We start from the raw sequence: 21,290 nt of genomic DNA on the forward strand, positions 1-21,290 counted from the left end.
TTGCTTGCTGAAGTTTTTAGTATGTAAGTTTAGCCAAAAGCTAAAAAGACTTATTTGTACATTTGAGTCCTTTCTATGACTGAGGAAAATTTTGTGTGCATGAGAACCTTGAACATGGATTTTATTGTCAGTGTGATGCCACTGATTTCAGAAAGATCATACTGGTATAAAAGACTGGTTTAAAACATTTCTTCCTAAAGATGAAAACATTTTAATATCAAAATTTACTATCTTCTTTGTGTGAATTTGATTTTCTTTGTAGTTTTTGCTCGGTGTTTTCCACAGTCAACAGAAAACTAAGTAGAAAATCCCAAAATGTGATTTCAAAAATACAATATTCTAATAAATGTTTACTAGAGAAGAAAGTGTTACATCTATCACAGTAAGTACAACAGTGTTTTATTGAAAAATATAAAAAGAATGTAAACTTACTTTATATCTTATTAAACAAGCATGTAAATGTATATAGGGCAGTACCAAATTTAAAAATCCTGAAAATATAACCAAACAGGCTGATATAGTACAAAGAGTAAAGAAATGTGACATTTACACAACAATTTTTGTTTCTTCATTAGTGAAAAAAAGATGTAATTGAATATTTTTGGTAATTTTTACAAGCTTTATATTTATCCTTCATTTTGGCATGCTAACTATATGTAACATACGGTGCTTTTTTAATGCACTAATGACTTCTAAGACTATAATTTTGAGGTGCTATACCATAACATACCTGAAGTACTTCAGTAATCCTTCAGTTCTGTTCAGAAGAGCTCTGCTTGAGGTTAGTTCAGTCCTGCATCTGTTGTGTAGACCAATTTTCTAAATTTCTTACCAGACAAAACTGAAATTTAGTAGGAGGAATATCTTGGTTTGATAGATAACAGAAATTGTTTTCTAATCGGATTAATATTTTTTAGAATTGTCTGCATGAAAAGGTTTTGAATAAGGGAATTCAGGAAAGGAAAGCTTTGTGCTGTGTTGCTTAAGCAGTGTGTAGGAACAAGTATTGGTAAGACGTGATTGCAAGTGATGTATTTGGTGCAGTAATCCATGATGGACAGCTGATCTGTATTGTACAACTACATTTTAAAAAGAAGGATGGCTGGTAAAATTCATTTTAAAATGGACAAAACAGCTCAAAACTATCACTCATGTTCATTGTGGTATTCAAGTGGTGATGTCATGTCAGACACTGTGAAGTCAATTTTTAAATATGTTACCAATTTTTGAAATAACTATTACCCAGATTAGGAAGGAAGAAACGGAACCTTTTTTTACATAATTGATCTTCTAAATAGATGTGGCATTTCTGTAATTTATTTTCCTGAGTAAAATTTTTCACTTTGTTGTCATCATTACTACCTAAGAATACTACCCCTGAAAAGTTTAGCATTCTGAATTCCTTAGCTTACAGGAAGACAGTGGTTCTGTTACATATACAACAGGCAGAAAACAATCCTACAGCAATGCATAATAAAGCACAAGAAATATCATGTTTACCTTAATATGTCATATATTATCTTAAATGATCTCTTTCTGTTAAAACTACTAGACCTATGGTGTATCAGAAAATGATGAATGAAATTACATTACATCAATTACTGTGGGATGGTGTAACTTTAAAAATTAACAACCCCCATGCCCGTACCTGTCCTTTATTAACAGAACCCTTATTTTTCAATATACAACTTTAAATGGAGTATTTAGGCATTTTCTCTAGCCAATTTTCTCAGTGCCAGAACTTTAGTTTTTATTGTTTATTTCAACACTTCCTCTGGATTTTTTTTCCATATTTCATGCACTACATGATATCTCTTTCTGTTTTAACAGCTTTTTTTTATGAATGCCAATTTTTAATTTAGGTTAGAATAATTCTGCTGCTGTACCAAAGATTTAAGTTCAAGACTTAACATTAGGCTAACTTTATATTAATATTTCTAATAATATTTCTGTGAATCAGAAGTATACCATTATCTGCTGCCCCACAGATGTAAATTTTACATATTTTACATAAAATTAATGAAAAATTAAGTTAGGGGAAGGTCATTCTGCTGTGGGGGACTGTAATATTACACTTGATGTGCTATGTGAACTCTAAACAAATAATCAGATTTTCCATAATATTTAATGAAACCTTTAAAAAAAGGATGACAAGGGACTGAGATTATAGACATTTTTTTCATATCTTGTATCTGTGTTGTTATTTCCAAATAACACAAGAAGAGCACAGAGGAACTACAGAAGTTACAGAAGAAACTTGGTGCGCTTCAAGCATGTGTTGCTGATATTGTTTTACTGTGACACTGTACAAACAAGTGAAGGAGAAGCAGCTGACTTCACCCATACATCTTCATCTCTTACCTCACTCCCTTCCACATGTGCATTACAAATCTTACCATCTCTCTGTGCTCTGTGTCAGCTTCTTCTCCACTCTCTCAGCACTCCCATTATCTTGTAACCTGGTGAAGCTGAAGAGGAACAGGAGTGATCCTTAGAGATTGTATGTGTCACTGAGGTTCTCCAGTTCCGTTCCTTCTTATGTCTTCCTGTAGTCATCTGCACTAGGTCTGTAAGGGAAGGGAGCCAGGGGAGCAACTGGCACTGTGGGCACAAACTGCTGGTCCCATCCCTGAAATTAGGGACCATGTTTCCCATAGGTCACATATCAAAAAGTCCATGTTTGCAAAAACTATCTGCTAAATTTAAACTTTTCAGAAAACCTCATCCCTGGAGAAAAATGCAAACCTCATTTCTCATGTAGTTAATAGAACTAATATATCCTGTCAGGCTTATTTTTTTTGAACACTGTTTATCAGTCACCACCTGATTCCACTGATTCAACTGGATCAACACTGAGAGAATGGAAATGCTTGTTTCTTATCAGGAGACAAAGGACATTCATATGGTAGAAGTTGTAATTCTGGATAAACTGCTTAATGCTAGACAGACTCAGGTGCAGAATTGCCTATCTTTGTGCACTTTTTGTGATATTTGAAGATTAAAAAAAATTATACTCTGGATTACCCATAGATATTTTCTCATGTCATTGCTCTTGGGGTAGTTGTCATCAATTTTGTGAAGTGATTTAATATTTCTGCATGGAATAACTTCACAGGATGGAAAACAGCTTAATAGCAATGAGATTATGACTACGAATGTGGTTCTTAGAATAATAGACTACTCTTGTTATCAAATATGAATGAAAGATTGAGACCATCATTGTTTGCGTATCTACCTGCATAGCATCTCTCAGGCCAAACCTTATGATTTGAGAACTCATGCTTCAGACTGTGGCACTGGCAATATTCTTTCATAATTGTGTGGGTGAGGAAGAGCAACACTATGGGCATTCCAATGGCAGCACAAGTCAGTCATTCTGAAAATGTCCTTTCAGAAAGAAGCACTCAAATCAACCAAAACAACTGATCTCTGGGTTTCTTGGCTGTTGTTTATTCAAATAACATGTTAATTTCCTATTTGTTTTTCTGTTAAATGACTAGTTTAAGCTGAAAGGGCTTCACTGTTGTGAAGTTGTGTTGACTGTGGCCTGCAACTAAGAGCCCACCAGCTGCTCACTTATTCCAGCAGTTTGGAGAAGAGAATTGAAATGGCAAAAGTGAGAAAAATTAGTGGGTCAAGGTAAATATAATTTAATAAGTGATGAGAATCAAAGAAGGGGGTAAAAAAAGGGTAATGCAGAAGCAATTGCTCACCACTTCTGACCTGCAGACCAATGCCCATTTCTGTATCGTCTTCAAAGGGATATTCTGTTAATCAACATGGCATGTTTCATAAATTGCATTTCTGAAAGAAAACATCAGTGCCAACTTTCTCATTGCACTTTAAGCTATTTATACAAACCTTCTCTCATAAAACAATAGGCTTTTAATTCCGAATTCCAATGAGCTACAAGGTCTTTTGATGGTCTTGTTGCTTCTGGCTTATGTACTAAGACCAGTAACTTCTAACTATCTGGTCTATGCTAGAGGCAGTATAGAGCGCCATGCTGCCTTTGTGCTCTCCCTTAAATATGTTGCTGCTTAGGGAATTTAAAATTTAAGATATCAGTAAATTTCCTTCAGTGTATTAGGCCAATTTTTCACTTTTAACTCCAGGGTAAGCTGAAAGCAAAAATAACTTTCAGTGTGGAGATCATATCTGCTAACTGGAAAACATTCAAAATCTTTCAATTTCTGAAAATGTTACAATAGGTGACCTCAATATTTTCTCATTTTATGAATTAGAAGACTGTGATTTTACAGTTTTATTTCTACATATTAACTTCATTTTTTTTTCCTTAAAAGAGAAGATCTTGCAGCCTAGAAAAATGAATTCCTAAGTACCTGCATAGGTACAATTTACTGAATTGTTTGTACTGCTCTGGCTATCACCCTTTTATTTTAGCATGTTATGACTGCTGTGAACTAGATATGAAATAGAGGTTAAATACTTTTCCAGTTAGTCTACTATGCCTTCCATAGACATTCAATCAGTGTCAGAGAATGCTGTGAAGGTTACATGGAGCCCCAAGACCGAGTGTGAAATCACATTGAATTAAATTAGTTGAAGCATTAATAGGGTGAGAATGATTAGCTTTATACCCTAGCTGTATTTTGAGAATCATATTAAAACTGATATGTACTATCATAGTAAATCTTTTGAGTGAGAATTGCACCGTGGAAGAAAATTTCTTGATCGAATAGCACACTGTATTGTCTCTTAAGCCTCCTGAATCCACGAGGTTTAAGAAAACTTCATGAAGTCCTCCCAGTAGCTCAAAATTTTAAGGATGTTAGATTGTCTACTTAAAGTTGAGAGCATTATGAAAGATATTTCCAATTCTACTTTACCAAGCAGTTCAAGCCTCTCTTATATTTATTTAGAATCCTGCACTACAATCCTACACAATTTGAAGAGAACCAATTTAACGAGGTGGAAGCCAGCCATTTGATAATAACTCAGCAGTCATATCAATAGTCTCCCAGCCATTGCAAAGAATTTGTTATCTTGCCTCAAAATACAGCCTAAAAATCATTAGCTGACCTCAACATCTATATAAAATAATTAAGAGAGAAATGAAAGATTTTCTGGGTTTTTTCCAAGATCTACAACAGTATTAAAAACAAGTATGTCATACAAGTCCAGGTGCAGAACAATTGTTTAGGCTGTAATAGTTTGTAATGCTAGAAGTCCTTTTTCCTGAATTATTTCAAATTTTGTTTTATGAAAGATGTTTCCATTTACAAATGCTGTAAAAAACAACCCATTTAGTTTAAGCCTGTATGTATATATAGTTATGTATGGGTATATGTATGCATAAATTTTAATTTATTTTTATTTATTATTTTGGACTAATAATAATTTTTCACCAGTTTCCATTTGAAGCAAGTACTTTATTTTCACTAATTTCGTGTGTTGGGTATCCTGTTAGTTGATACCTGTAATTCCTAAGCACAGGCATATGATCCACTTTTCAAAAGATTGATTTTCAGTTCAGACTGGTCACCTGCTGCTGCTGCAACAGCAATCATTTTTGAGACCCAATATGAGCAATACGGAGGGAATAACTATAATATATATTTTAAAGAGGATTTTTAAAAATAGATTTGCTTTAAATTTGGAGTCTCCAAAACAGTGCTTGCTGATATACTGCCAAGATGCTTATTCAAGTTACTAAACTTGTTTCTGAAACATTTATGATAAACAGTATCAACTGTTGTGAGTCATCATTGAATTAAAAAGGAGTTTCTGTGCTTAAAAAAAAATACCTTAGTGTAAGACAGGAATAATTTTAAAGATCATAAAGTTTAACTTGGGTTATTTAGTTTTATTTGTTTGAATGCACCAAGCATTTTCAATGTTCTGGTAAACTGTGAGCTATCATTTTATGGGTTTGCATGGCAAGTATTTGGTAGTGGGTGGACGGCAGTGGGGGGCTTCTGAGAGAAGCTGCCAGAAGCTTCTCCAGTGTTCAATGGAGACAACGTCAGCCGGCTCCGAGATGGAGCTGCTGCTGGACAAAGCTGAGCCCATCAGCAACACCGTTAGCACCTCTGTGATAACTGGATGAAGAAAGGGAAGAAAACCCTCTGCCATTAAAACTGTAGGTAGGAATGAGAATATGGGCGAGCAACACCTCGGCAGACAACAAGGTCAGTGCAGAAGCAGGGGAAGGAGGTGCTCCAGGGGCCGGAGATTCCCCTGCAGCCCGTGGTGAAGATCACGAGCAGGCAGCTGTGCCCCTGCAGCCCACGGAGGACCCCGCACCAGAGCAGGTGGATGGCTGAAAGATGCTGTGACCCCTTGCAGAGCCCCTGGCAGAACCTGCAGATCCGTGAAGAGAGCAGCCCACACTGGAGCAGGCTCCTGACAGGACCTGGACCCCGTGGGGGACCCATGCTGAAGCAGTCAGTTCCTGAAAAACTGCAGCCTGTGGGAAGGACTCACAATGGAGAAGTTTATGGAGGACTGTCTCCCACGGGAGGGACTCCACACTGAAGCAGAGGAAGAGTGTGAATAAGAGTTCTACCTCTGCGGAGGAAGGAGCAGCAGAGAAAACAAGCCCCATTCCCTGTCCTCGGGTGTGGCTGAGCAGGGAGGAGTTGGAGAATTTGAGGGTACAGTTTAGCCTGGAAAGAAAGTAGGAGCAGGAGCAAAGGTGGTTTTTAATATTTGGTTTTATTTCTCATTATCCTAATTTAATTTGCTTGATAATAAATTAAATTAATTTCCCCAAGTCAAGCCAGTTTTGCCTATGACAGTGAGGGCTGAGTGGTATCTCCCCACCCTTATCTTGATTCATGAGCCTTTCATTATATTATCTGTCCCCTGTTGAGCTGAGGAGGGGAGTGATAGTGTGGCTTTGGTGGGCACCAGGCACCTAGCCAGGGTCAACCCACCATATATTATCATATTATTTTAACTACATTTTTCAAGCAATTTTTAAGTAACCCCTTTTTATTTTTTTTGATAGGTGAATCATTAATCTTCTGTTATTTACACATACTACAATTTCACCAAATCTTAAAGATGTAACTTTAATTTTTACACACTCCATTCTGTTAAACTAGCACCAGAATGAGCATACTAGAAGACTCTAATGCAGAAATTCTTTACCTTCATCAAAGTAAGATTAAAAAATATTTCCGAGACTAGGAATATCCATCAGTGATTTATTTAAGAATAAGATAAAAGGCTGAAATATATGCCTTGTAAAGCAGAAACCTTGTTTTAAGAACTACGTATGTAACTAACTGGCATTTCTCCAATGCGCGCTTCATCAAGTTACTACACTTTCACCAAATTTCATTGAAATCATGACTCCATTTCCAAGGTGATCACCAGCTATGAGATTACAGCTGTGCTCTGTAAATTCCTCTCTGATACAATAAGGGGTACCCCAAAGTTGGTAAGCTTCTACATACGGGAACCAGAGAACATTGTTTCAAAATCAACAAACAAAGGCTTGAAATGTTCAGAGGTAACTGGATTCCTGTCTGCTCATTTCATGCAAAGCCCTGAAGTCAGTTTTTTTTTCATGGATTTTCTGAATAGGTAGGATTTCAGAGAGTTTCATGTGTTTGGTCTGTACTCTAGCCTGGACTTATAAAAATCCAAATACAAGGCAGTTAGAGTCAAAATTTTTGCTGGAGTATCAAGTCGTATATGCCTGATTGTGTCTGGAATATCCTGAGTTCTTTGTCCTGCCCGTGTATTTAACCTGTTGGTCTAGGGAAATTGATGTGCCAGTGCTTCCAGGGACACTTTTTGTTTAGCCTCTGAGTAAATTGTATCAGCACTGTATCTTTTTCTCTATCTTTAGAAAGATCCAGACAGGGTCTTCTTTCACACTACTGGAACTATATGCTACTATTGTGGTTTGGTAATGGATAGCTCTGAAGTCTATAATATCCCTAATGTGTCTTCAGATCATTGGTTGAATGCTTGAAAACTATGAACTGAAACAGCTTGGGGCAATGAAGCTTAACTGAAAGCAGGCCTGCCCCTGTTGAGATGGCTGTTTGTTTAAGAATGGTTTTGGTGTTATCTTTTGACAAAGGTTAAGCAGCTCCCTGCTAAGAGTGTTGGCTATTACAGACCACAGTGTTTAGGAATTTTATTCTTCCCTTGCTAATACAACCGCAGAAGAGAACCACCTAGCTGCCTGACTTGGATATAAGCATTCTGCTAGAGACACAATAGAAAGAGTACTATTCCTAGATAATCAGTGAACAGGAATTTAACCCAAAGGGATTTAAACAGACATTTTTCAGCACACTTAGGAATGGTAGAGAATTTTCTAGTGATTCATATGACTGATACTTTTATTAATTTTATGGGTATTTCTATTTTTTAAATACAGTAGATGATGTTTTAACTATACATTTAGAAAGAATGCTGATCACTTTATAAAGCACTTTAATATTAGAAAAGCATTAAAAATAGCTATCAATAATGATGAATTTTTATGCATCCCAAATGAGTTAATTAAAATGACAGTAATGTTTCAATTTTAATAAGAATTCTGCTGCTGTCAATGAGATGAAAGTGTTTGGGCAGATTTTTAGCACCTTACCTTGGTGCCCAGTGGACATAACAACAGAAATTAAGCACACGTAATTAATACCAACAGAAAAAAAAATAATTGTTAAAAGCAATAATTGCCATCTGTTCTTGTCAGTATTATTAATGTGCATAGAATAGCCTTTATCACAAAATAGCTTACAACTGTAGTGTTGACAAAACTTGTTTATTTCAAAGGAGCTGGACTTGCAGTAAGGAAGGTAAGGTGAGCAAACACATTCAAAATGTTAACACAGCCTAAGAGTATTGGTGTATCAGCTGATTTATAATTAGTGGCAGCTTGCAAGGAATGCAGATCTCATGGGAATAAAACCACAATAATACTTGTGGATAAGATGCTGAACCATTCATGTGTTATACTCTGATATCTTGTAACTGTTAGAGTTAATCTGGCAATGTAAGTTTGATTTCTTATTTTCTGAGGAAAAAATATGCCTTGTTTCAGTTTCCATAGCTACTAGTGTTCAGTTGATGTATTTGCTATGCAAAAAATAAGCTTTTTTTCAGTTTTGTAAATTTAGTATACTCTATATTGCAAGATTTTTGAATAATTTTCTTGGCCTAGAAGGAACAATTTAATGCAGTTTAGTAAAATGATACTTTACAATTAGTTATCATCAGATTCTCTTCTAACATAGTTTCCTACAGCTTATTTGTGTTCTCATGTTATTGCCAGATCCCTACAGTCTCCTAAATCTCTTCAAATCTGGTAACTAAATTCTGCACCTTGGCAGAGGAGTAGATGTCTGAAATAATAGGTTCTTATAAGATTCAGGTTTAGGTAAAAGAAGTGTGATTTAGGTAAAAGAAATGTTTAGGTAAAAAAATAACCTGATTTTATTCTTTATTCTCCATAATACAGAGGGAGGATGTTCTGTGAACTGAGGCAGAACTCACAGCAGAGTGAGCCAGTTGCTGATGGCCTATGCTTGTATCTCACAGAACATCTTCTGTCTAGCCTTAAAGAGCCAAGTGCTGCTAGTTCCATGGATTAGTGAAGAACGTGTGCTGGATTTTTTTTATTGGCACAGGATTCAAATTACGGTTACTCCTAGTTTGTGGAGGAATTAAATATACATTGCTATGCAGGGTGGTATTTAAGCAAATGTGTAGCTTTAGCTAAATATTTATACTCAGATTTTCCCATGCTGACAAATGTTTGAAATACTTTCTGAACTGAGGCAATAGAAATTTGTCTCTTGAGGCAGTGAGCTCTGCAACTTAACAAATTCATAGAGAAGTTCAGAAAGGTATCAATTTAGATGGTGAAACTGAGAGCCATGATGCTATCTCTGGGCAAATAACAACAAAATCAGACTTTTTGCTAGATTTGAACAATGATAATTTCTGTTTCAAATGTAAGGGAGTTTGTTTTGTTTTGTGTTTTTAATGTGTGTGTCACTTCACTTCTGTATGCCCGTTTTGTTACTCTGGTCATACATTACTGTCATAAATGAAATTTTTTTTTCAGTTGAATTTAATTTTAATGCCAATAGCTCAAAAGAAATGCTTTTAAACAGCAGGATCTGTAAGAGATCATTAAGTGTGTCTTGAAATCAACTCTCTAAAACTCTCTTGCATGTTTTGGTTTTCTCACAGTACATTGAAAATTTAATTCTTAAAATTGTTCATCATTGGTAGATTACCATCCATTTCTATATGTGGATAATATATGACAGGGGTTTTTTTCTATGATTTTCACAGGGATATTCAATTGCTGTTTCTACGGCATAGTTCGAGAAACATTAAGAAAATTATGGCATGTTAAGTTTAATTATTCCAAAAAGAATTTAATAGTAAAAAATGTTTCCTTCAATGAATAGAGGGTGATGACCAGAGAAACTCAAAACTTCTATAGATACTTTGTCTTCATATAGTAATTTCAGCCACAGAGATAAAATGGCAAATTTCATGTGAGAAATAGTGACATTTCTTAGTTCAGCATTCAGAATCACTGGACATAAATATTTTGCTGATGCTGACAAAGAATTTGTATATTCCTTTTATATTTTTTAGCTTGCAAGGCAAGAGTAATCACTCACAGCAGTTTATAATTCTTAAAGCTCTGGTCTTAAATCTCTTACCAAGAACTTGCCTGTGATAAAAGTACTTGCAAAACTTTAGCTTATTCAACAGTTTTGTGGTTTGGATGTCCCCTTGCACTGGGACTGTTGATTTTAGTTATTTGCAACAACAAATGCATTACTTTAATAGACCATAAAATAAATGCTGATGGAGTATTTCTGATTAAATTACATGAGGAGATGTCAGTAGACTCACTGGTCTAACTAATCCTAATTATAGTAGTATGTGTACGGGTTGTCCCCTCTACCATAGGATAATGATTAACCCCACAATTATGTGCACTAATTCTGTAATATGATACTATACTTGTTTCTTTAAACATATGACACTGCTAAGTAGGTAGATTTTATAAGTTCATAAATCCATGTTCTAAAACCAGTACAACTATGAAATTATCTGAGTTTGAGGCATAGCCAGCACAACTAAGAAGTTATGTGAGTTTAAGGCATATACTTCGTAAAAGTCAGAATGTATGTGAAGGGAAATGCCCAGATTTATGACTTGGAATTCCATTATAAAGTTTTTTTCCTAAAAGCTATGCTTACATAGATAGTGAGTTTTGCATTTAACCTCAATTCTTTAAAGCAAGTCTCTTTTGTCTTGAATATCACTAGATGGTATTACAAGAGAGTCTTGGTTTGAGTGGTGTTACAAGGTCATCTGTTTTTAATTTAAAGAATTATATCGGTAGATACGTTCTTATCGCTCAGCCCAATTCTAAATGAAGAGAGAATTCCTCTATGTTTAGATTCCTAAAGAACTAAAAATGCTAGACCATATTCATAAAATTTATTGTGCCACTTGTTATCAGACTGTGCTGTTGGTTTCTTATACTTAGCATAAGTACAAAAATAATAAATAGACTTGCTTTTGTAATCTAAGCAGTCCCTAGTTTTCTCCAGGAAGCTGTCTTGTTGCTGGATGCCATTGATAAAAAAGAAGGAAAAATGGTCAAACTTTTTCTATTCACTAGAACATTAAAAATAATTGAGAACTTCTATTTGGACTCTTTTGCTTCTGCTATGCTTAAATGATCAATGGGGAAAACACCCAGGAGGAGTCATCTCTGAAGAGCACAGCAATTTTGCTTGTTGTCAACTTACACAGATGTTCATTTTACATTAATTTGCAGTGTAATTCAAGCAGCTTTCAAATTAATGTAATCAATAACATTAATGACCTTTAAAAAGCAAAGGAAGTATTAGCAATGGAATATTAAATATAGAAACCTTCTGTATTTGATATCAAGTTGTCTGTCAAACTACAGGTATTTCTAAAATGGTGGGCACTGAGAGAGATATTAGATTTGTTAACCAGATACTGAAAAACCAGATGTGTGGCAATAAAAACTTCCTTCTCTGACTTTCTCTTCATTTCTTCGTACATACAAATTCATTTCCCCTGTTAGCTGTATGCACTGATACAAACATCTCTTGATCATAATTTCTTATGTGTAGTGTGCAAAAATGCTTTGCAGATGCTGAACTTAAAATTGTCACTTCAGCTGCCATTCAAATGGACACAGGAATGCAATTTCATCAACACTATAAATGCTTATGCTTCCATTGTCTTTATGCAGCTGTTGTGAGGACCATATGTACATGTAATTATATAGCTGTATTACACATAATTTTTCTTCCCATTTTCTTTGTTTTCTTCTTTTGAGTATGGCCATTTGTGTTGCAGTCACTTAGTTCTTTTTTTTCTGATAGGTCTTTGTACAAACTAAGACCAAATACTATGACTTTTAGAGAGAGACATGGATGAAGACCAGATATGATAGTGAACCCACATTAGAATATCTGTTACATAAAAAAGAATGTAATGACCCATTACTTAGGTTTTTGAAACTTACATTTTCTTCATTTTCTTATATTTTTATCCTACAAATAGTGATTTCAATAGTGATTTCAGAAGAATATAAACAACATAATTACAACACTATTTCTGAAGTATAGTGCATGGGTCAAATTACAGTGGTGGTGAGCATCATCATATTTGGCTTCCTATGAGATACCTCTTATTCATTCATCATCTCTAACTTGTGTTTTCTAATTGTTTAAGTGTTTCATGCATTTTTACTAGGCTATGACTGGGTTATAGTATTTATGCTAACAGTAATGTATAGGTAGATGTTTTCCTGTAAGTCTAATCCTCAACATTTCTATGCTATTTTACTGTCTGTAAGCTAAAAAAAGAGAACAAAAAAAAATAATAATAAACATCCCCCCAAAACAAAACCTAACAAATAAAAAATCAAAAACAAACACACAAAAAGCCCATAATAATGTTCACAAATGTTATTTTTAATTGTGTTGAGTAATGTTTTATTTTTCTGTGTTTCCACTAGAGCTAGGTGATACTAATTTTTATTTGAGTTGAAAAATTAGGAGATGGGTGTTGTAAAGTATTTGAACCTTGATAGTGTGCCCTAGCCAAACCATTTTTAGTTATTTTTACCAAAGCTCTCAGAGTGGGACCAGGCTGGAATTACCCTCACCGCCTTCACCTGGCCTTTCCACCTTCAGCTGCAGCACATCAGCCCCAAGAGGGTTTTTAAGCTCCAGACTGAAGGCTGGAGGGGAGAGGTAGGTTGGGTTTCTATTTGTTCTTTTGTTGTTTGAATTTCCTGGACTAACTTGGCTGCTGATCACTGGATAGGTTTTGTTGCTGGCATCATTTTGATGCTGCTTGCCCGGATCAGGATCCCCACCTGTTACAGCCCTCAGGAATTCATCAAGGACTGAAAGGTAAACTGTGCTAAATTGGGAAAGAAGAAGCTGAAAAACTAAATACCAAGACAGCAAGGAATAGATAAAAAAGGGCTGTGCTGCACTGGATTAAAACCAATCATATTATCAGAAAGTGCGTGCGGAGCTCGTGGACAGAATAGAGAAACCAGTCAAGCAGTGTGAGATCTCATGCACAGCTGTTGCAAAATGTATAAGTAGAGTATTATGTAAAAGTAGGTAGAATGTATAAGTAAGTAAAATGCATAAGTAGGTAAAATATATAAGTAAGTATAGTGCATAAGTACTGTGTTATGTAGAAGTTGTAAAAAGTGTAAGTATGAAAATGTGTAAGTAGAGTGATATACATGTATAAGTAGTATAAGATAAACAAGTGAAATGTATAAGTAGGTAGAATGTATACATAAGCAAAGCGTATAAGTAATGTATGATGTCAAAGTTGTGAGATGTGTGAACACGGGTATTTTAAACAATAAGACACTTCTGCGTAATCATATTGATTTGTTGATCAGAAGGCATGAGTTCCTGCAGATGGGGAAGAGGGCAAGAACAATTTCAGTGGAAATATTTTCCATTTTCTGGTAACTTTTTGGTAGTGTTAGTGTAAGGGGGTGTTTTCTTTGGTTTGAGATTTCAAATAGAAAGGCATTTAATATTAGTTATTGTACCATATTGTACTACTGCATGTGTTTTGATCATAAGTTTTTTTCTGAACTGATAGTTGTTTCCCCCTCCCCCCCACCTGGAGCTGCAGTATATGGGAATTGCTTGTCATTCTCATAGTTTTTCAATAATCTAGACAGGTTCAGAAAAGTTCCCTAAAGTTTGTGTGGTATTTAAAAGTAGGCTTCTTGAGCTTCTCTAAGGAAAAAAAGGCAATGCTTTGTATGTTATATTTATTGGTCTTAAATTTTGTTTTCCTTTTAATATGTAAACCGTTTTCCAAGGGGAATTATCATTTAATTCTTTTGCTCTCCACTTACTATTTCATTTCACTTTTAAGTCATCAGTGCATTTGGCAATTCTACAACTAGTTTCTCTGTTTTAGTAATTTATGCAGATTAGAAGCAATGAAGATCTAAAAACTGACTCCCCTGTGGCCCTTTTCAACACTTTACTTTCTAATCACTTTACTTTAATCAGTTCTTTATCTGTTCCCATGTTTAACGTGAATCTTTCCTGCTTTCAGTTTAAGATGAAGATTATCATTTGAGACACTATCAAAGACTTTATGTAGATCCAAATTATTGTGCTTGTACTCCTATTATCAATTGTATTTCTAATCGTCTCAAAAATAAAAGGTGACTGGTTGTCAAGATTTAAATTTCTTTAAAAGCATTATGAAAGTAAACTGTATTTGTTTTAAATTATTGAAAGTTATTTAACTCTTGTCTTTAAATGAGCTGTATGCTGTTGTGTAAACTGCAAATTTTTAAGGTCAGTTCTGTCACTTGTTTTAATGCTACCATGTGTCACTCAGTGTGTGTGTGCACTGACACACAAATAACAGCTGTAATGAGGCAGGCGCAGCAATGAGTAGGAATTATTTTGCAGTTTCAGCACATGCAAAGAAAATTACTGTAGAACTCTTGAGGGGTGAAAGAGAGTTATGTACCTTTGGTCCTAACAGATCAGAAGAGACTGAGTACTTAGACAGTCAGAGAAATGAACCTCAAAGTTCTTCTCCTCTGTCCATTGCCAATCTTTGTGTTAGAGAGATAGTAAGATCATTCCAGATGTTAAATACCTTACTGGACTTTGAATGTGAGTGACCTTCTGCTGAACCTAAGACTGATGTCTATGATTGTAGGTCATAATAACATGACCTATCATTATTCATTAGATTTTTAATTTTCAAAATATACTCTAGACTTAATCATGTTTAGAATAATATCTTGTGTAATACATGAATTTTTCATTTATAGCTGAGAACATTTAAGACAGAGAAATTAGAAAGCTTAAGGAAAATGAGAAAAACTTAGAGCTAAAATTACATATATGTAATTCAATCTTTCCAGTCTAGTAGTTAGTGTCTGACCAATTACAAAAAGATTTTTCTGTTGGCAGCTGCTGAAGCAGGTTGACACTGATTAGTTCTGAGTCACTTAAGTCAGATTTTCCCTACTTAATTTTACCATAAATATAAAAGAACTTGATGATCTCAAAGGTCTTTTCCAACCTAGTTCATTCTGTGATCAAAATTATAAAGGTTTATTTGAGAATCTAAGGATAAAATTGAAGATAATGGTTATATTTTTCTTATTTTGACTACAAGTAAAATTAAATGGGATAATGGGCATGTGTTAGGTGTTCAAGACAGGCCTGTAATTCAGGATAGTTTGTCACTTGCATAAATTATTCAGACAAAGTTAAAGAGAATTTAAAATGCAATAAAATGAATACAAATTGATTCAGTGTCTGGAGGGAGCCTACAAGAAAGATAGAGAGGGAGTTTTACAAGTACGTGTGCTGACAGGACAAGGGAGAATGGATTCAAACTGAAAGAGAATAGGTTTAGATTACATACCAAGAAGAAATCCTTTACTGTGAGGGTGCTTAAGGCCCCAGAACAGGTTGCCCAGAGAAACTGTGAATGCCCCATCCCTAGAAGTTTTCAAGGCCAGGTTTAATGGAGCTCTGAGAAACCTGGTCTAGTGAAAGGTTTCCCTGCGCATGGCAGGGGGTTTGGAACTAAATTATCTTTAAGGTCCCTTCCAACCCAACACATTCTATGATTCTACAAATCACTGATAAACTAGCAAAATTGCATTGTATACATTGAAAAGGCTCATATGATCAAATGCATGTTGAAGCAAAGACACTGACAGAGTTCAGATTCTACTATCTCACAGTCACGTACCCAAAGAGACTACCCTGGGATGCACTCTGAAGATTAACAGTGAAAAAACCCCACCAAGTAGTTTAAGTAGTAGCTGTAGATCAAAAACTGCCACCAAAGAAAACAGATTATCTTTCACTTGTAGGGATGCCTGAATTCCTCAACGTTTAGTGAGGTGTGATAGAAAATCTGCATGCTAAAATACAGTAGAAGACTGCATTTTACAGTATGTAAAATAAATGTATTTGACAAGAGTATTAGATTAACACATTCTTAAATAACACTTCAAAAACTCATCAAAATGTTTAAAGACAGAAGAAGTTGGTAATGTTTTAGAAAGGTCTTTTTGCTCACTCTGCTCTGGTACAATGTACAGTGAGCGGCTACCATGATAACATACTTAATTTAGCAATCTTCAGATCTACACTGGCCTCAGTTTTGTGAACACCTTTTTCAAAGGGCAATGCTAGAATAGATGTTTGCCACCCATAATTATAGCTATTAATCACTTTAGATAATACAAGGATGTGTCAGCTCTGTATTTGCCTAGTAGCAGATGCTTGTGTGATGAAAAGGCCCATACAACCAAAAACATGTGCTTAAGTTTGGAGCAGTCGTATCCTTACAGTGAGAATGGCAAAAGTTTAGTCAATGTTTACAATAAAAATATCCTGTTTGCTAGAAAATAAACTCCAATACCCTCAAATAGAAGAATGTCGATGTCAGTATCAAATAGTCAAGAAAAAAAAAAGCAGGTGAAAATAAATGGAATTTATTGTTCTTTTAGTATGTAACTGAACAAAAAGTGGAGGTAACCTTTATTAAAAATACTTTCTTCTTTTTAAATAATAAAATGGCCCAAAAGTGTGGATTTCCCATGCTATTTTTCATCATATGTTTATATGATTTTATCTTTCTTATCCTTTAGACCACAATGTATTATTTTAGCACATAACCCTTTGTACAGGATATCTTTGCTTACAGCTGAGACTGTATGTAGCTATCCATTGTCCAGTCCCCAAAATAAGCAATTTGTCCATTGTGCAGTCCCCCAAATAAGGAATTATCTGCTCAGAAGCCATTTCAGATTATCATTGCTAACACAAGGAGAATTTGTAAGGCTAAAAGATGACTGATTTTAGTCCATAAACAAACATATGTTTTTTTCAATAATAAATTTTTAAAACTTCATGAAATATGCATGATCTGTAAATTTCTACATTTGTGTTTTTGTAAAAACTTGTTTGTTTGTTTTTTGAAGGTTTGCAGGCAACAAAGTACTTGATTTAGAAATACATGGATATCCCTTTCAAAATGGTGCTTCTACCCCGAACTATAATTCTAACACTTGTCTTCATCATTTGTGCATATCTGAAGTTTCAACTCAGTATTTTCTGGTTATTTCTGAATATTCAGTAACAGATAATTATTTTATTGCCATAAAAGATGTTATGATCTTTCCTAAGGTCATGAGTCCTTCAAAGATAAGGGACAAAAGCTATATTGGGTCATGAACAGGTTTTAGTGCAGAATTTCCTTCTCCCAAAATATGGTTCTCAAATATTTTGAACAGAGATGGGAATGCAATGTATTTTTTTCATGACATTCCAATAAGTAATACAGTGTTTTAAATGAAACGAAACTCCTTTTTGTTATCTATCTTATATTTCTCAGTGTTTCAGATTATAAAAGCTGCCATACTGACACAGAGTAATTTCTACCCCATTTTTACTCACAGAGGTAAATCTGTCCTATTTTTTACTACATAATAATTTCTTTACTAAAGATTAGTGACTTACTTTCTGAAATAAGTTTTAAACAAAAGATATATTGAGCTGCGATTTTTCTTTTATAGCATAAATATGAAGGCTCTTACAAGTATAGTAAATAGTGTAGGAAAGAATGAAAACTTTTGTTCATTCCTTATGTTTACAAATAACTTATTTTCCTCACCCCTCCTTGTACCTTCCCACTCAACTACTTTTTTTTTTTTTCTACAATGAAACTCTGGGAGCACTGTCACTAAAAACTTTGTTAATGCCAGAAATGAAAACAGAATGTTTTTTACCAAAAGACTCTACCTGAAAATTTTGCTCTTGAAATAGAGTGAAACACTGCTATCATATGTGATCGTGGGGGCATTTCATAGTTTCATATTGAAGGCAAAAGCAAAGTTTCAGTTATCATTTAGTAGCTTTAAAGTGATGAAAAGAAATGAAAAACAACAGATGCACTGAAGTGAGACAGTAAATTTCATGTGCTCTTATCAGAAAGCTGCTTTTATGAGACTTCCACTCTGTTGGGATATGCCTCCAAATGCTACAACCTAACAGGAAATAAGGCAAGATTTCTACAAAATTTATATTCTGTGATCACTGAAGTCATGAAAAGAATGAGAAATAAGCTGATTTTAGCTCTGGAAATAGCTTTCCTTGTGTTTCTTTGTGTGTTTCTTGAGTTTGTAAGTTAAGAATAAGTTATTTGATGCAGAAAATGTAATGAACTTTTTAAATCCATAACTAAATGGGAAATATGAGCTATTAGTAAATATTTTTCTTAACTCTTTGCATGTACCATACAACAGTACCCTATGCTGAATTGCATACAGTATTTATTTATTTGGTGTCATAATACCTCTGAGTCAGGATGGTGTTGTGCGAGACAATGTTCAATTAGGGAAATAAAAAATGGCCTTGACCATTAGAACTTAAATCAGAAGTGCTAAACAAGAGCAGATGAAGAGGAAAGGAACAAGATTCAAGAAACTGCTGGACTACAAAATTCTCTGTAGGCATAGTCACTTGGATTTCAGATATTGTTGAAAAATCTGCAGCTAGTGCTTAAAAAGAGTACTAAAATATGCTTAGATTATATAAAGGTGTTTTGCCCATAAATGCAAAAATAAGTGGGAAGTCAGCACTTAGGAGCTACCCGAATCACATTGAGATAATTTCTTTTAACCTTTTTGAAATTCTCAGAGCATATCATATTTCATGAACCCTGCAGCTTCCTTGATGAGAATCAGAGAAATACACAGAGGGGAACATAATTAAGATTAATCCATATATATTTAACTAACTAATGAATGTGGTTTGCTTACAGTGTGTATTCTGAGATATCACTAATAATACCTTATCTTCTTTGAACAGGTAAATATCCCATTTCAACAGATTGCCAAAAGAAACTGCAAAAGACTTTAAAGGTAAGGACCTCCTTAAAAATGATTATTCCTTCTGGTTTATCAGAAAAAAAAAATGGAGAATGTTAATTCTTTTTTACTATCTGGCTGATAACAAAGAATTGTAGATGGCATTAATCAATACAGACTTCTGTTCCTGAAGCTGTTTACATATAAAAGACAAATTTTCACTTTAATCTTGTTTAAAAGGATAAGCTCAATTAATTTGGTAACTGCAGAAAAAAAAAGGATTCATGTGTGAAAATAAAATATTAAAAGCTTGTAACATTTTTACCATATTTTTCTTTGTGCAAGATTAAAAAGAATACTGTTAAGCTACTAGAAAATAAACTTGGTAAGGATTCTTTTTTTTTCAATATGAAAGCTTTCTAACTTCACTTTTTAAAAATTTTTTACTTGATACAACTTTTATTCCTCTAAGAAATATAAGTTTGACTTTAGTTTCAAAGATTTAATTAATTTTGAGAGCTCTTTAGCTTTAGAATACATTTGGTTTGCTTTCAGTTGTGGGGAATACCTCAGTGTCATATTGTGTTCAGACTTCTATTTGTGGTACTTTGTTGTTCTTCAGCTATGTCTCTGGTAGAAAATAGTTGATTTTTAAAATCTTCTGTCCACCCTTACAGAAAATATTCTTGTCTCTCAAGGACAGAGGTAACAGAAGACAAGTTTTCACTAGAACTGTTATTTTTAAGTCATCAAGTTAGAGAGGATGACAAGGGCATTGTGGTCTGCCCTAAGCTTGGATTTGTTAACCAGAGAGAAAGAACGAGCAGTAATTTAGTGTTCTAGTCATCATCTCTGTGCCTACTTTATCTTAAAACAATTGGTATTTTAAGAGCCTGTCACATGTCATTTATGCATATGTTTTAATGCATACACTGACAGGATAGGAGATCCTCTATCAATTAATATTTAGCCATACTTTTCTACCCTGCCTTGGAAAAAAAAAAAGTCCCATAATTACTGTATCTTCCAAAAACATAGCTTATTAATAACAGATATTAATGGAGAAGTACTGAGAAAGTTCTACAAGTTTTTGGGGATTGTGCCACATATCATCTGAGTATTGGGCTTTTATGGGACAAAAACATGTAGGTGGAGTATCTAAGCTGACACAAAAAGTCAAAGGCTCATTTCAGAACATGTTGTATTCCCGGACTGACTAAGGACTTCAAGCCTGGTCTTATGTCCCAGAAGAATTCCTGAAATATGCAGCCTTTCACTATTTTGTCTTTGGTCATCTTATTCTTTTTTCTGTTGTTGTTTTTTTTAAACTTTCTTTCAAAAATCTTTTAGAAATTATTTTTTTCTTCTTGATTGAAATGCCAGGGCACTGTGAGATATGGGGAGCCACTTTCATGCTGCCTCAGTGTGCTACCTAACCCTCTCTTTGTATTCTTGCAGTTCACCTGCAATGCTTAGATTCATCAAAAAGCTCCAAATTTTCAGTAGTCTATTATATTTTGGAAGTTATGAAGGAAATCACATTATAAAATGGCTGATGTTTTTTGTATGTGCTGATGTCTTGCCAAGTTTGTTCCATTTTTCACTCTTGCTTTTCAGGCTTTGTCTTTATATAAAAATATAATTGATGAGGTAGTTTGTTACTTTCCCAAGTACCTCAGGTAGACTTTGACCATGCCAAGATTTAAGTAGTATTGGCTAAGTGAAAATGTTTCAGTAAAAGTAGGAAAGAAGGAACCTTAGAGGTGAAAAATATGGAAGGGTTAAAAAAAGCATACTTAAAAAAAAGGACAGAGGGGAAAGAGAGGGTGCCATACTCCAAGGTCCTATTTGAATGCCACTGAGGGTGCCTAGGAGAATCATCGCT

The 21,290-nt window shown here is 34.5% G+C and overlaps 1 protein-coding gene across 22 annotated transcripts in view; it reads left to right on the forward strand.

Annotated features, from left to right (window-relative positions):
• TENM3 (teneurin transmembrane protein 3) overlaps nucleotides 1-21,290 on the forward strand; it is a 1,314,113-nt gene that overhangs the window by 164,393 nt on the left and 1,128,430 nt on the right. For all 22 annotated transcript variants that reach the window (XM_042015030.1, XM_042015032.1, XM_042015041.1 and 19 more), the window contains exon 3: nucleotides 19,407-19,459. The gene's annotated coding sequence lies outside the window, so the exon portion shown is untranslated. The remainder of the gene's footprint in view (nucleotides 1-19,406; nucleotides 19,460-21,290) is intronic.

This window comes from Corvus kubaryi, unplaced genomic scaffold (genome assembly GCF_017639235.1).
Source record: "Corvus kubaryi isolate FWS band 111438036 unplaced genomic scaffold, C.kubaryi_AGA036_p1.0 split3-131, whole genome shotgun sequence".
In the NCBI taxonomy this organism is placed as follows: Eukaryota; Metazoa; Chordata; class Aves; order Passeriformes; family Corvidae; genus Corvus; species Corvus kubaryi.